General features: G+C 38.7%; 1 non-coding gene across 1 annotated transcript; it reads left to right on the top strand.

Annotated features, from left to right (window-relative positions):
• Nucleotides 1-14,323: 14,323 nt before the first annotated feature.
• LOC115856697 (U6 spliceosomal RNA) lies at nucleotides 14,324-14,427 on the top strand. Its single transcript, XR_004040946.1, has one exon. It is a non-coding gene; the product is annotated as a U6 spliceosomal RNA (small nuclear RNA).
• Nucleotides 14,428-14,993: the final 566 nt, after the last annotated feature.

The raw sequence follows: 14,993 nt of genomic DNA, 5'->3' as shown, positions 1-14,993 counted from the left end.
CAGTGAGAGGCCCGTGTACCGCAAAAAAAAAAAAAAAAAAAAAAGAAAGCAGTATTGATACAACAACTACCAAACTGACACCTACAACAAGCATGCTCACTGAGGACCAGCTAACTATTCCAGAGGGAGGGAGTGCAGGAGAAAAGGTGGTGGGGGAAAGAGAGAGAGAGAATGAAAAAGAATAAGAACCAGTGGGAAACCAGACCTGGGTTCCAATCCCAGCTCTAGCGCTTACTAGTTATATAATCTTGGGAAAGTTGTATCTGAGTCTCAGTTTCCTTACCTGTGAAAAGGGGATAGTGCTGCCTTCTTCATGGATGATTACAAGGAATACAAGAGATCATTTTCTTAAGCACATAATTAGTGGCTGATAAGCGTCAGTCATTCATTAGTTACTAATCTAAATGAGAAGACAGGTTGAGATGAGCGTAGAGGAATAATGGAGGGGTACTTAGCACGGTCAGGGAGGGAAAGGGCTACCAGCACATATTCTACTTGCTTGAGCTATTTCTCCAGGACCAGCCATGTTTCTCTCCTCTCAACACTTAATATTTTCACAATGGAGTCATAATTGCTCATGAACTAAGATGTAAAAATCCCATTGTTTCTTGGAGAAAGAACGAGTATAAAAAAAAGTCTATGGTTATTACAGTAACCCTCTGAGTGATAAAAAACCAGTTTCCACGGAGACACGACAGATTTTTCAGAGAAACAGCAAAAGCTCACAGTTTTTATTTCATACAAGTCATAAACGTGTGACTTTTATTACTCTGGGAGAAGGGGATTGCTGCCTAATGGGACTGTTATTTGAACAATCTGCTTCCCAATATGGAATTACTAAGTCAGTATACTCGGGCTCAGGGATGGTGGGGAAATGAACCAATCCTACCCATGTCAACTAGGAGAACACGTTCTTCTTACTGTTCATGGCAGAATCATTTTGGAACTAAGAACAACCTTGGTCCAGCTCTCTCACTTTGCCAACAAGGGAATTAAGTACAGAGTCTCTCAATCTAGTTTGGTGACTTGTTCAGAACCCATGCAAAAAGGAAATGACATGGCCAAGAGGCAAACATAGGTCTTTTCCATGAGGTCAAAATGACTATTCTATCCCTTAATACTAACACATTTAGAACTTTGATAAATACTTAATGAATGGGTGAATGAACTCTAACTTTCAAATTAGGTCATTTTCCACTTCATGTGGCTACTGCGCCTCTTCTTTCTTAAGGATAAACTTTCCTCTCTCCTACCCAACGCTCTGGTAACTGCCCATCCTTCCCCCTTCCCTCTGCACCTAACCCCTTCTTGAAAAAAATCATTTGCACTTATGGTAGATATGCCATGTTCTCTCAATCCCCTATGACACAGCCTTCGTTATGCCCGCTCTCTGGACTGTCTCTCTTTTTGCTCCACCTCTATTCATCTAGTGAGGAGGGCTTATTAGACTTGGTTGGAGCATCTTCTATTCCTGGAAACTTTTCCTAGACTCCCTAATCACCTCCAGGCTGGGATAATGCCCTTCCTATGTGCTCTCATAGCATCCCTGAGTTACTCAGTCACAGTCTGCTGCAGCCTTCTGTTTACTCAACTGCACTCCTCTCTAGACTGTAAGTCCCCTGAGGACAGGAACCAAGTGTTATCTGCCATTGAAGCCCTAATGTCAGTGGAGCCCAGCATATAGTAAGTGCTCAATAAATGTCTGACAAAAGACTAGATGAGGGCTTCCCTGGTGGCACACTGGTTGAGAGTCAGCCTGCCGATGCAGGGGACATGGGTTCGTGCCCTGGTCCGGGAAGATCCCACATGCCGCGGAGCGGCTGGGCCCGTGAGCCATGGCCGCTGAGCCAGCGTGTCCGGAGCCTGTGCTCCGCAGCGGGAGAGGCCACAACAGTGAAAGGCCCGCGTACCGCAAAAAAAAAAAAAAAAAAAAGACTAGATGAATGCTACTAATTAATTTCATACAACTATCTATAACTCCAGTAGCCTGTATCACTCAAAACAAAAGTAGAAATATTTCTATTTGATGTTTCCTATCATCTGAGTTTGATTTATAAAAGTGGAGGAGTTAAGAAGTAAGGTTCATACCTTCCCTTTCCCAGTGGTCTCAAACCAAATACAAGTCCCTACCTAAATGCGCTGAGTTCTTTGAGCATGCTTTTAACACTAAGTAGAAAGCAAATGGGAGGGTTATTCCCACTGTGGTCTAAAAACTTTTGGAAAACTAAAGGTGGGGAAGGTCCCAGCATCCTATTTTTCCCAACTGATTTAACAGGATTAAACCATATCCAAACTGGCAACTCCCTTAAGGTGCCTTTCCTACCATGGCTTTGTAACCTAGGAGGCCTAGCTTTTTTCATATGCCACTATCTGTACCTCTAATATCCTCACCAACTCCACTTTGGGACATTTTTATTAAGTATCCATGCTAGTTCTCTAGGACTGCCATAAAAAATACCACAAACAGGGAGGCTTAAATAACAGAAAATTTATTGTCTCACGTTCCAAAATCCAAGGCATCAGCAGGACTGGTTACTTGTGAGGGCTGTAAGGGAAAGATCTGCTCCAGGCCTCTCTCCTTGGCTTATAGATGGCTGTCTTCTCCCTATGACTCTCCAAATGGCATTCTCCCTCTATTCATATCTCTATGTCCAAATTTCCCCTTTCTATAAGGATACCAGTCATATTGGAGAAGGGCCCACACTAATGACATCATATTAACTTGATTACTTCTGTAAAGACCCTATCTCCAAATAAAGTCACATTCTGAGGTACTGAGGGGACACAATTCTTCCTGTAACAGTACTCAGTGTCATAGACAAAGGGGTTTTGCTGGGCTGACAGACAATGTCTCATCACTCTATTGAGAATTCAAGGTATCTACACATTGTTTGATTTGCTGGTTTTCTTAGACACTATAACTTATTGCCACTACTCTTTCAGCCCAAAGTGCTGGCTAGGGTATGCTCTTCCATGTTCTTAGTTCTCTGGTTCCCTAAGGATCCCACTGCTACTATATTTAATTCAAAGAAAATTGTATCTCACTAGATTAGCTTTCTGATATGGACCCAACAGTGCCCCAAACAAAAACCCTAATTTGTTGAGCACTTAACGTTCCAATAAATGTGTTAAGTTCTTTACTTTCATTATCTGATTTTATCCACAAAAAACCCTATGAGGTAGGTATCATTTTGGAGATAAAGAAATTAGAGTTAAGAGGCTAAAAGATTTTCCAAGGTCACCAGGCATAAACATGGCTGAGGTAGACTTTAAATCCAGGAGGTCTGACTTCAGATAGAGAATGCTTAACCAACTTACCAGGCTATACTACTTCCCTGATTATTTTCTTTGATGCTGTAGGAACTAACCCCAAAGAGGAATTTCTAAGCCAAAAGTGATAGAATCTGGAAATGCCAAGTTCTTTCCCAGGCATTATTCTCCTCATACATGGAAGGTTCTTCACTGTGATAGTCTCTCCCTTTGCCCAACCTCTCCAATAGGCTTGCTAAGCATAACTAGTCTAATGGACACTACATGGCGGTCTGCTAGTAGAAGCACACCTGTCTGTACGTTCCTAATCAAATCTGGGAAAGTGGAAAGGCTTCTATTACACAGATTCTCCTAAAGACACCCCCCTATTCCCATTATGCCAACCTCCCATGGTGAATGCGGAAAGCATTTAGACAAACCTCTTCATCATGCCTGTTGTGCTTAAACATAGTTAGGAGGATAAAAATTCCCAGCTTTTATGGACTGCAATAGATGGTATCTTCAAAAGGTCCTTTTGCTGTGTTTATAACTCTAAATGATGACAAATTGGTTTGAATTAGCTCTACAGTTTTGAAATAGGGGTGTTGCAACTTTGGAGTTTATTGGAGGCAGAAATTTCCACTTTTGACCAGACTGTCTGCTAGTGTACTAAGTTATACTGAGCATAACTCAAAAAACAAAACTGCAAAGCATTCTAACGAGTCTTTATTTGCATAATTGCTTGTGACCCCAATCAACAGCACCATTCCCCACCCTGTGGTCCTTGATGAAAATTCTGATCTCTCATTTTGGGAATTTGTTTTTCACTTTTTTGCTGTATTCCTATAGTGACCGTATCTCACAGGGCTCCTCCCCTTTAAGTGTGAGAAGTCTTTTTCAGTGTACTTCCTTGGGCACAGAAGTGGGAATAAGAGTAACGATTAACCTTATAGAGTACTTACTGACTAACAGAAACTGTGCTAGGAGTTTTTACTCATTATCCATTAATTCTTTAACAACCATATAAAGTCAGTATTAGCATCCACCCTACTTTACAGGAGTTTTGCCCAAAGCACACAGCTAGGATATGGTGGAGCCAGGATTTGAACTCCATCTGAATTATACTAAATCCCCTGTTTATGGGTTATATTGTATCCCACAAAATTATAGTTCATTCCTCAGATGGCACATGTGCCCACAGGAGCTGGAAACCATATCTCAACTCAGTATTACTAAGCGCTTTGTCTATAGCTGCTGTTACTCAAGGAACCAACAGAAGTGTGTGTGGAGAGGGGTTGAGGGGAGAAAAATCAGAAGGATTCCTTACCTTCTTTGTAACTTATAGCAGTTTTGGAACTTCCTTATTTTAGCATCCAACATATTGTAATAATGGAGAGTGAAAATGGAATTTGCCCATTTATTATACTGGTTTTACTAAGTGGTAAAAATTTTGAATCATTTTTAGATACTCAAAAGGGAAATGATAGTATTAAAAAGAGAAAAAGAGAATTCCCATATTAATTTTTTTTAAAGTCTCCATACAATAACTTCTAGCCCGTCCAAGATTGCTTAATACCGATTAGTAATGACAATGAAAAATCATTTATGGATTTTTTTGTGAGTGTTCAGAGATACTAATGGGTTTTAGAGTTACTTGGGAATCTTCCTGAGGTCAAAGGAAGAAAATAAAGTATGAAGTGATAATAAAATGTATAAAGCGACTAATGGACAGGTTGTATACATATAATGGTTCCAGCAAAGAAAAAACATTCAATTTTTACAGCATACATTTAAACAAATGGAAATCTCACTGCCATAGCCTCTTGTCTTCACTCAAGAGCTAGTAAGGATGATAACATTGTGTATCACCACTGTCCATATCAGATTCTCAACAATTTCTCAGCCATCAGGTCACTGGCCTCAACCACCTCCACAGCCACTCCCACCCTCAGCTGCCAAAAATCTTATAAAAAGTAGTGGGAAAATAATGCCGCATTTAATGAGGCACCAATAAAATGACTTGATCTTACACAGCACAAATAACTAACTAACTCAAGTATGGCTTTTACATGGCAAACATTAATGCTGCAAACAGCTCCCCACAGCCCATGGAGGGATCATGTATCTCTCCAAGCTTTTGCTATATGTGTAAGCCAACAAAATGACAACAAATCAAATGAAATAAAAAGGTGTATGATATCATAAAATTTTGAATTGTAGGAGGGAAATTCAGAGTAAAATTTAATTTGAGGATTTCATTTTAAATCACACAATAGCACTCTTGATTTCCCCAATATAGAGACAAACACAAATAATGTTTTATCAAAAATAAATGTATTAGAGATATGCAATAATGTAAATAATGTAGAAAAATGATGTAACAGATATACTAGAATAATGGATGCTATCATTTCAAAAGAATTTTGTCTGGAGTCATCAGTGGAGCTAATGAAGGAGGATGGATGAGATGTTTAATTGTTGTCCAATAAAACCATCTTGATTCTGGCTCACAGTAAAGTAGGTCTTAATATCTAAGGTCATCAAGTCAACTGGCTACATTATTGAGTGATTCCATTATACGCTGATTATTCTTCTGGGGTTTAGAGTGTACATAAAGTTTATATTAAGTATGCTTGACCTACTACGTAACTCTTACATACTATTCCTGTATTTGAAGAATGCATTTGTTTGAAGTAGGATGTAATTGGTATTTTCCAAATATAAAATCTCTCTTTTAGATATATCAGACTTCATAACTACAACATCCCTATAGTAAAATTAAGCTTGTTTCCAGGTTAATATTGAGCAGAGAGTCTTAAAAATGAATAGATTTCCTCATGAGCAAAATAATTCAACAAGAATTATTTTGTATAGTGGGCAACAGACTAAGCACATCGGGAATATTAAGTGATACATAATTGATAAAGTATACCCTACAAACATTCAACTGCTATACCTTATCTTTAAACCTTAAACTGTGATCCTATTTTTAATCTGAAGAATTCACATCTGCAATATATAATTTTAGGTTTTGTTTGGAAAAGAAAATTTGAACAGTCCAAAAGAATTTTTAGTACTGAGAGGGGAAGAGTAAAGCTACTTGTGAACTGGAAAGTAATAGAAGAAAACACTTTCAAGGGAATACTGGAAAGAAATATGTTAGTATTTAACCGTGATCTCATCGCATAACTATATAGAGTATCTACCTCATCATATTTTGATTTGTTCTTTATGGTACGAACATAGTTAGGGAAAACTTTTAAAACACAAATGCAGAATTACAAAACTTGGTTCCCTGCTTTCATGTTTCATTGCTACCTTCTCACATATGTGGTTTTTGTTGCAGTTAACAGTTTAACATCTGTGTGCTCCCTCTTCCAAATGATTCACAAGTATGTGAGATAAGCTCTAGGCATCCAAGTCAAAGTCACACCACTTGCTGCCCTGTGAGAAACACACATCTAAATTCTTATCTGTCCTCACCTCTCACCCTCCACCTCTCTCCCTCCAGAGTTTTCACTAACAAGAAAGAACATTCTGTGGGAAATGTTTGTAGAAACTCTAACTGCTTTAAAATATACCAAACTAAACAGGATAATTCATGTTAGTGTGGCTCTCTGTCTTTCCAGCATTAGCTGATAAATTATCTTTTTTCTGGTACTTTAAAACATTGTGAAATAAATCTGGATGAGAGTATTTGAGAGATAACCAAAGTAAGGAGGAATAATAAGTAATTTCCTTTAGCATGTTATAGACACACAGTCCCTTCACAATAAGAAATGTTATTTTGGTAATACCTTTATCTTTACTATGGTTTACAACTCCAGGGTTTTCAAATGCAAATATTCTTTTGAATCTTTTGAATGCCAATTAAGTGCATGCTCAGTGGATAGATATTATGAGAGAAATGAAAGATATAAAATAGAGTGGCTTATCTTTAAAATGTAAAATATTTAAAATTCAGTTGACGATGCTATATATTTTTTAATAAGATACACAGATTTATAAATACATATGTATAAGTTTGTTGACAGAGGACCACAGAAAGAGTGCTGGAATCCATGAAATTCATATAAGAAAGAAGCAATCACTTTTTTGTGGGCTGGTCCAGAAAGGTTTTACAGAGAGTTGGACCTTGAAGTATGGATAGAATTTCAATAGTTAGGAAAGAGTGGAATAGTGTGAGCAAAGGTCTAAAAGTTAGAAAACCCTAAGCAGATTCTGGAAAAAGTGGAAATAATTCACAATGGTCACCCAAATTCTGGTGCTTTAACAAGAGATGGTTTCATTAATTATTCTTCACCTTTCTTCCTGATTAGAGATTTTAGACACTGAGAAGATTATGGTGGTGTTCCCATTCATACTCACACATATATATTTAAAATAAAAGGAAGAGAGCCTTTAAAATGAGTTAAAGGAAGTCAAAAGTCTGATTTGTTTCATTTTGGAATAATAAAATCTATTGGGTGCGGTGTTGTTGGTTCCCCTACTTTGCTGATGAATTAAGTTTACAAGACTGTGTTTATCCTGCCACTGGGAAATCCAAGACTATGGCTGGCAGAATTAACCTTAAGGAACGAAGTTATATCTCCCAAAGTTTTTAGTTTTTATATAAGGAAAAGATTAGACTCAGAATTCTTCAACCTCAGCACTATAGATATTGGGGGTCAGGTGATTCTTTGTTGTAGGGGACTGCCCTGTGCTTTGTAGGGTAGTGGGCAGCATCCCTGGGGCCTCTACCTACTAGACGGCAGTAGCAGTTGTAACAACCAAAAATGTGTCCAGATATTGCCAAAAGTCCTCTGGGGACAAAATCACTCCTTAAGAACCAGGGGTTAGAGGAAGGCATTAAAACTAGTGAATTAACAGGAAAACCCACCAAATTTCCCCAGAAAATTCAGAAATACCTTTCCAAGCTCTATTTGCACTTATATATTGACTATTTAGGAGTGAGAAGACACTGATTGTGTGTATTGTCTGTTACCATCAGTATTGGACCAAGAGATGAGTAGGTAGATAACTAATTATATACAAGCCGAAAGATTAACACAAATCAGGAAACCATTAATGGCTATTCACAGCCAACACAGAAACATTGTTATCTGCACCTGTGAGAAACATTTGATACAAAACAATGAAGTCATCAGAAAACTATCAGTTTGGGGGATAAGTTGTTTTTTGAAATTTGTGGCTTCCTTGAACTTCAAAAGCCAATAAAGGCAGTAAAACTAGATCCCACTTGGAAAGGTATTTGTTTATTCTGCTTATCTGCAGCCAAAGCTAACAATCTTAATGGTTTTAAACACCTTAATATTTCACAGCATTGGGAAGGCCTAATTTGCAGATAGACATATCTATCTATACATGAGCACATGTCTTCATGAGAGCCTTGACATACAGTCAAAACTAACTTAAAAGCATTTAGACTTAATTATTTCTAAACAATGAGTCAAGGGCAAACAAAATGGTGAGCTGGTTATCTTTTTTTTTCCTCAGTTAAAATATAAAGTAGAATTTAAAAAAGAAGAAAAGAAAAGGAAAGGAAATGAAAGGAAAGGGAAGGGAAGGGAAGGAAAGGAAAGAAAAGGAAAGGAAATGAAAGGAAAGGGAAGGGAAGGGAAGGAAAGGAAAGAAAAGGAAAGGGTAAAAGAAAAGAAAAGAAAACAAAAGTGAAGAAGAGGGTAAGCAAAACAAAATCTCATCAACATAATCTCCCTGCCACTATTCTGAGAACAATTCTGAAAGATATTTTTTATACTCCTAGACTTTTAAGCAACCTGAATGTAGGTACCATGTTACTTTCATCTTTATATTCCCAGCTCATAAAACATGGCTTATACAGTAAGTACTTCATACAGGTTTGTGATGTGAATTAATAAGATGAAAGAAGGAAAAGAATATCAATTAAAAACTCTGAAATATATGAGTATAAAGTTGACTATGAAATAATTTTTAATATGAACTCCCTTGTTACTATTTTTATTCACAGAGACTCTCAGCCTCTCATTCCAAAATTTTATCCTTTTACATGATCAAATCACACATTACTGAATTATAAAGTACTTATATAATTTCATGGGATTCCCAAAACAATCCTATGAAGTAAATACCATTATTTCTCTCATATAGAAAACACAATATTACAAGCTCAGAAAGGTTAAGTGATGCCCAAGGCAGTAAGTAATAGAGCAGGACTCAACACAAGCTTCAATTCTAAGCCACCCTGAGTATATAGTATCTCAAGTGATGTCAGTGGAGAATAACATTTAGCTTGCTGCGGTGTTTCAATTGCACATAGTTGTTAAAAAAAAACATGCACTGGTGTCAGGATCCCAGCCCCACGAATTACTAGTTTCGGATCTTGAGCAACTTCAACTCTCTGAATCTGTCTCTTCATCTGAAGAACTGAGTGATAATATCTACCCCATAGATTTGATATAAAGATTAAATGAGATAATGTGCTTAGCACACTTAGCACTTACCCCCTCAGTAGTAACCATTGCCATATTTCATCCCCAATCCAAAGGAATCTATGTCATAGTGGATACTGTTTATGTGGAGTTCTGAAGGTATGCAGACCATTTATGGCAACACCAGCACTTTCTGGTTTTCAGAACCTCTTGTCACTATGCCCTTTTATAAACTTTTACTCCGTAAAAGTTGAATTTTCTGATTACTCAAAATTTGAATACATTACATGTTAAGATATATGTGAAGTCCTAGGTCTGGGTAAGTAGAATTTGATGGTGGAACGTAAAAGAAAGCTTTCTAGTTAAAGATTTCACTAGGAAGATTTTTGAAAGTTCAGTTCTACATTTGTAAAGTTTAGGAGGCAATATAGGTCTCTTGCATGAATAAAAATAAAGAGTGCTTCTCTGCTTATTTGGGGATTGACACTGTTGTAAGTGCTATACATATATTAGCTCATTTCAACCTGACACCAACATACATGAGGTAGGATTTATCATCACCATCCTCATTATATACAGATGGGGGAACAAGTACTGAGAAGTTAAATAACTTGACCAAGTCAACCCAGCTAGTAAGTAACGAGATGATTTGAATCCAGAGTTGCTGCCAGAGTCCATGCTCATATGCACTGTACTGTACTGCCCCTCTCCAGAGTATCCTATCACTAATCAATCACACATTCACAAGGAGTCTACAGAATGGTGCAATCACCCCTGTACATTTCACATCAAGCCTTCTGTCAGTTCACAGAGACGTCTGTAGCACATGCTGTTGATATCCTGCTCCACACTTTGACTCCCCAGTTCACTTACAGCTACAGTAAAATTCATGACAAATGGACAACTTCTTACCTGGGTTTCTCTTGACCCTGCCTGTCTAAAGGCTTTTTCAGGGACTATGGAAGCAGGACCTACCAAAGACAGGCACAACCTACAAGTACAGGAGAATTAAAGACCCTAGGGGCAAACTTCAATTAATGCAAAATAGGAATTAATAAATGCCCAGCTTCCCCATCCCATTCACTTTCTCAAAGGGCCCCTAGTGGAACTGAGTCCAGTTGGCCCACAGCAGTAAACTGTTCATTAAAATACCTGGTATTGGCTCTCTCCACCTCCTTGTCTCACTTTCCACACACCCTCACTTATGTTTTCTGGGATCACCTTTTTGTTTTGTTTTTTTTTGCGATACACGGGCCTTTTGCTGTTGTGGCCTCTCCCGTTGCGGAGCACAGGCTCCGGACGCGCAGGCTCAGCGGCCATGGCTCACGGGCCCAGCTGCTCCGCGGCATGTGGGATCTTCCCGGACCGGGGCAGGAACCCGTATCCCCTGCATCGGCAGGCGGACTCTCAACCACTGCGCCACCAGGGAAGCCCCCTCACCTTTTAAATAGGCTACCTGCACCCATGGCCTTTTCTCAAGTTCTGCTTTGGAACAACCCGAATCAAAGTAAATCAGCTGGGCATCCAGAAGTTGCTTGCTGTCTACAATCCCACGATCCCCTTGACCCCAGCTCCATCTACGTCAGCTTGCCAAGGACCAGGCTTCCCATCATGGGAGGAGCATAGTGGAATGATGAGGGGCTTCAGAAAGAGGCTTTGATTCTTTGGATTCTTCAAATTGAAACAAAAACAAACACTTCCTCTTGCTGATGTCGACCATTCTCATAATATTGCTTCAATAGGTTGTGATGGTAACCAAATTTCTTTCTCTCTACTTTTACTAAGGACTTCCTACCAAGAAGAAAGAGTAGGGGTAGAGAAGGGGTAAGAAGAGAAGAAAACACCATACCACCAGACAAGGATCACAAAAATCAAAAAAGTTATTAGTGTATCTAAAAAGATTGCTATGAATGTGCTGTGTGTGTCATTAGGAAGCTGAATGATCCTATGAAGTGATATCCTTCTGAGATATGGGATTCGGTGGAAAGAGTATGCACAAACCTTGAGACATACATACCTGAGTTTGAACTTCAACTTTATCCAAAAGAGTATGAAATTAGGGAAATTAACTTCCTGAAGCCCTATTTTTCATACATATACAATGGTGTAGAAATATCTGCCTCTCAAAATTGTTAAAGATTTAAATGAGATAAGGTATGTGGAACTTGCTGGCAAGTGTTTAATAAAATTGGTTTCCTTTCCCTGTCTACCCATGCCCCATCCCGATCTGCCACCCCACAGAGAAAATACCATGGAAAATTTTCTTAATGATCTTCAATCTTACACATGTAGCGATCTCTGTTGCTCTATTGTATTAACTTCCTGGAAATTCTTCTACATTTTTATGGTTAAAAAAACTAATTCAGTGAGCATTTCTTTTGTGGGCATTATGTGCCAGATTCTGCAGGCTAACTAAGGAAAAGTAAAGAATCAGGGAAAGTCAGGAAAGATGAAAATAAACATCAGATATTGAAACTACAGAGCCAAAGATGTGGGAAGTAAATTTAAGACAAGTGAATAATAGCTTCTATTATGTGCCACTGAAATAGCAAGGAAAATAGATAAGCCTCCCTATCCCTATGACAAATGGACTAGTTTTCAACAAACTACTTTTTTTAAAAGAAGCAGCAGCAGCAGCAGCAAAGGGCATAGACTACCTTTTTTTTTTTTTAACATCTTTTTTTGGGGTAAAATTGCTTTACAATGGTGTGTTAGTTTCTGCTTTATAACAAAGTGAATCAGCTATACATATACATATATCTCCATATCTCCCCCCTCTTGCATCTCCCTCCCACCCTCCCTATCCCACCCCTCTAGGTGGTCACAGAGCACTGAGCTGATCTCCCTGTGCTATGCGGCTGCTTCCCACTAGCTATCTACCTTACATTTGGTAGTGTATATATGTCCATGTCACTCTCTCACTTCGTCCCAGCTGACCCTTCCCCTCCCCGTGTCCTCAAGTCCATTCTCTACGTCTGTGTCTTTATTCCTGTCCTGCCCCTAGGTTCTTCAGAACCATGTTTTTTTTTTTTTTTTTTTTTTAGATTTCATATATATGTGTTAGCATATGGTATTTGTTTTTCTCTTTCTGACTTACTTCACTCTGTATGACAGACTCTAGGTCCATCCACCTCACTACAAATAACTAAATTTTGTTTCTTTAGATGGCTAATATTCCATTGTATATATGTGCCACATCTTATTTATCCATTCATCTGTCGATGGACACTTAGGTTGCTTCAGTGATAGACTACCTTTTATCTCTGATTCCAGCATAGACTCTTCTACCTTTCACATTTCTCCCATGGAGTTATGTGGCCCCTAATTAAGAGGATCAACAAAAGCAAGTTTTGTACATAAGTGTACTTCATAATGCTTTGAATAACTTTGCAAAATAATCTAACTTTAAATCAGAGGAGCATGCATGTCTGTGAATAACTCCTCTTTCAGAACCTGAAACCTCCTTTAACTCTTAGAGCTTAAGCCTTCTCAGGGCAGGACCCACATTTAAGGTCTGACTAGAAAGCTGGAGAGGATGCCCACCCACAGTTACATCCATTCCATAGAGAGAGAGAAAAAGCACAGGGAGCTATGGCCTGGGGTCACCCAAGATCCAGCTTGCACTAAAATTTATTACATATATTGCGGTGGCCCATTCACTTCTTTGGTGACTGGAAATTGTGGATGGTGGACAGGTCTCAGCCCTCATGCTGAGTCACAGGATCAATGCAACATCCGTACATGCGTGTGGGATTCAGAGAAGTCCAGAACCTTCAGCAGGCCAATACTCCCATATCTCCAAACTTCAATAACTACTTATTTTGTAAATTACTCTCCATATTTTTAGAAGATTTTTAAAATTATTACTCAGAGTTCCTAATTTCTCTTCCTAGTTTCTATTCCTGGGAAGCAGTATTTCATAGAGGTAACAATATTTCTTAACTAGAAATATAACTTCTTGACTTGAAAACTTACTCTGCCACTTAATAGCCATATAAGCTCTCTGTGCCTCAATTTCCTCACCAACAGAATTAGGATTGATAATAACACTTATATGATAAAGTTGTTCTTGGGATTAAATAAAGGTTTAAAACTGTGCTGTAGGGCTTCCCTGGTGGTGCAGCGGTTGAGAGTCCGCCTGCCGATGCAGGGGACACGAGTTCGTGCCCCGGTCCGGGAAGATCCCACATGGCGCGGAGCGGCTGGGCCCGTGAGCCATGGCCGCTGAGCCTGTGTGTCCGGAGCCTGTGCTCCGCAATGGGAGAGGCCGCAACAGTGAGAGGCCCGTGTACCGCAAAAAAGAAAAAACAAAAAAACAAACAAACAAAAAACTGTGCTGTAAGCTATTATGTCTGGTACAAATATATAATAATTTTCTTTCTTAGAAATGAATACTTACAGAAAGGAGACAATGATTTACCAGGTTCTTTGATATGGCCCTGGCCTGCCCATAGCATTATCAACCTTATAAATACTGGACAATGGTGCAAACAATGATGATCCATTATCATGGCTTATATTTTGCTGCCTGGGTGAAATTGTTTGGGTGGTTACTAAAACTTCTCTATTATGTCTGTTTTGTCACATTAATCCATCTAAAAATCAAACCAGTGCATAAGGTCACTGAACCATTCTTTTCTATTTCAACAAAAAACAGTAAATGTGTGCTCGCTTCAGCAGCACATATACTAAAATTGGAACGATACAGAGATTAGCATGGCCCCTGCGCAAGGAGGACACACCAATTTGTGAAGCGTTCCATATTTTTAACTGACAAAGGATTAATCTCCAAAATTTATAAGCAGCTCATGCAGCTCAATAACAGAAAAAACAAACAATCCAATCCCAAAATGGGCAGAAGACCTAAATAGATATTTCTCCAAAGAAGATATACAGACTGCCAACAAACACATGAAAGAATGCTCAACATCATTAATCATTAGAGAAATGCAAATCAAAACTACAATGAGATATCATCTCACACCAGTCAGAATAGCCATCATCAAAAAATCTAGAAACAATAAATGCTGGAGAGGGTGTGGAGAAAAGGGAACACTCTTGCACTGCTGGTGGGAATGTGAATTGGTTCAGCCACTATGGAGAACAGTATGGAGGTTCCTTAAAAAACTACAAATAGAACTACCATATGACCCAGCAATCCCACTACTGGGCATATACCCTGAGAAAACGATAATTCAAAAAGAGTCATGTACCAAAATGTTCATTGCAGCTCTATTTACAATAGCCAGGACATGGAAGCAACCTAAGTGTCCATCATCAGATGAATGGATAAAGAAGACATGGCACATATATACAATGGAATATTACTCAGCC

The sequence above is a fragment of the Globicephala melas genome, chromosome 17 (assembly GCF_963455315.2).
Source record: "Globicephala melas chromosome 17, mGloMel1.2, whole genome shotgun sequence".
NCBI classification, from domain to species: Eukaryota; Metazoa; Chordata; class Mammalia; order Artiodactyla; family Delphinidae; genus Globicephala; species Globicephala melas.
This window is presented reverse-complemented; position numbering and strand designations above follow the sequence as displayed.